The following is a 2,725-nucleotide window of genomic DNA, read 5'->3' as shown; positions in this document are numbered from 1 at the left end:
AATGTTGTGACTCCCATTTGTGTAAAGATTAAGGGAACATGTGGATCATTTCGAAAGATGAAGCTTGCGACTATTTATATAACAGTCTAGCTGTAATACTTAAACATAAAAAACTTACAGAACAAAATGTCATTAGTAAGCGCTAAAAAACGTGTTCGGTGGAAGATTTTTAGCGGGGGCTTCATTGCTTCAAAGCGACCAGTCTGTAAAGCATGTAGCCTATCCACAACATAACATTCCAGTGGCTTTAAGGGACAACGCAAGACACAAGAAAGAGATCATCACACCAGTTACTGAGCCAACCTCATGGGTTAACAACCAAGTCATTGTGGGGAAACCATTAGTAGGCCTTTCAGCTGCTGCTAGGGTTCAGAGTTATGAACGTTAACTCATTGCTGAAACTTGTTTAGAGGATGTCCAAGGTGTGTATATTTATAAGCAAGTCAGTTTTCGCGTTTCCCAAGAGTTTCTATTAAGAATCCAGTGGTTTTAAAATTTAGCACTAATGATTAACGTATCTATCATAATAGTTGTTGACATCGTTGAATTACACACGATTGTTTTTTAATTCAAACAAAAGGCCCATTGGCCACATCTCTCACCCTAGCATATGCAATACAAGATCACACTGCATTAACTTTAGCAGACAAATTAATGACCGAATTAATTTTTTGGATTAGGTGTTCCAAACCAAATCCACTCTGACCAAGGTCGAGAGTTATATTCAATATTATTTTCAAATTTATATTTATTAGGTTTAGGATGTACGGATCCAGGTATACCCTATTTAGATGTTAATAAATTCCTCTCTCCTATATCAAATTCAGAAAAATAAAACTCCAGAAATATTCGTCCACGTGTACCATTTATAACCTTACAAAGGAAACCAAACTCCTCGCATTGCTTTCTTACAACATGTTTGGTCCCCAGAGGCAGCTTGTGTCAGTCCTGAATGTATTCCCCAATATCATTTCAATTCCAACACTGAGGATGCACCCTAATGCCTTTTCAGAAATTCACCACAAATACAAAACTAGGTTCCGTAAAAAATGTAAAGCCAAAACAAATTTATTCACCATAATTTTCTGTTTTTTTTTTTTTTTAGGATGGACGTTGTAGTGCTGATTGTTGATGAAAGTGATTACAATCTCTGGACGCCAACTTTGTTTATGAGAAGGGTACGTAGATTTAGCCCTGTGCCAGATTGTCCTTATACCCTACCCTTCAACAACTACTGAAAGTTAAAGAAACACTGCAAGGAAATTTATATTTCACTTATAACATTACCAGGTTCAGCACAATACCCCGATAAAGGTATATAGCTTCATTAAGCAAGGTATTACAAATAGATATATCAAGGTATTTTATGTTGTTGACAGTGTGTCTACTCGTGCATGAAAAGCAGTTTTTTTTATTTTCCTTACATAAAATACCTTGATCAAGGTATTTGTAATATCTTGCTAAAGCTAAATACATGTATCTTTATCAAGCTATATACCGTTATCAGGGTATTGTGAAGAACCTAAGTACAGAGTTGCAGTGAAAATGCTTGAATCTTAAAGAACGGGGAAACTGATTTGAGGAAACATCTTCACCTGTACAAAAGATTAAAAAACCAAGGCTGTATAGATGTTACTGACCTCTTCCTTTCAGAAACTCGACGCCAAATTTATAAGCACTCGAGGAGACCCGATGTCAAGACTCGTCCTACACTAGAAGAAGCCATCCACGGAAGAATGTAAAAGGAAAGCACTGGAAGAGAGGAGAAGGTTGAAAGTAGATATTCTAGAGTGTCCTTTCTATTGATATTTAAATTCTTTTGTTCAAAATCTTTTATAAAGCGATGATTTTATTCAGCCCCCCCCCCCCCCCCCCCTGGAATATGCACGGTTGTTAAATTTATATACTAAAGCAAGAAAAAAAAACTTAATATGTAAAATTAAAGGTTTGAAGCATTAGAAGTCATCGAGATAGGATTTTAACGTTTGGTCGAGTTTACCTTTTTTTGCATGTCCAGATTGATTGATTGGTATACTAATAACGTCCCGCTCCTGATTATTTCATTGATATGGAAACGTCACCATTGCCCCTGACGGGCTGAAAATTTAGGCCTCTGTTCGGCATTTACGGCTTTTGAGCAGGGGGTTCGAAATTTATCGTTCTGTCTTTCTGACATACTTTCTATTTATCAATAAAAATATGCATTATGTAGGAGCTGGTGCTTGACAAACAAATAAAAGTTGGGATCAGAATTAACATGGATTCATGCTTCAGTTTCTCTTTCGTCTATCTTGTTAATCATTTTGGGACTCATTTTAATTTGGGTATGGAAATCTAAATCAAGTGGTACTCATATTTCAGTTGAATAAACCTCAGGAGGACAATGTGTTTTAGTTCCTTTGATGCATTTGTCATTGTGCCCATCAAATTACTTGGTCTCGATTCCCAAAATTGAAGATGTAACAATTTCTGGTTATTCTTCATGCAAATTATCCCTTCTTTGGAAATCTTTTTCCGTAATTGATAAGAGAACTGAGGTTTCAATGATTATTCCTCGAGTGGTAACGGTAAATCTTTTCACCTTGTATAAACTAAAGAAAATTTTGGTCCAACCTTTCAGTGCCCTCATTGTTCTTGTTCATCAAACATATGCTTATGTTTTACCCAGACCAGTTGATAATCAAGTTAAATCCTTACTTCCAGTGCCATGATCACATTTTTTCCT

The sequence above is a fragment of the Saccostrea cucullata genome, unplaced genomic scaffold, assembly GCF_032062105.1.
Source record: "Saccostrea cucullata isolate Sc308-1 unplaced genomic scaffold, CSIRO_AGI_Scuc_v1 ctg11842, whole genome shotgun sequence".
Taxonomy (NCBI): Eukaryota; Metazoa; Mollusca; class Bivalvia; order Ostreida; family Ostreidae; genus Saccostrea; species Saccostrea cuccullata.
Note: the sequence above shows the minus strand (reverse complement) of the source record.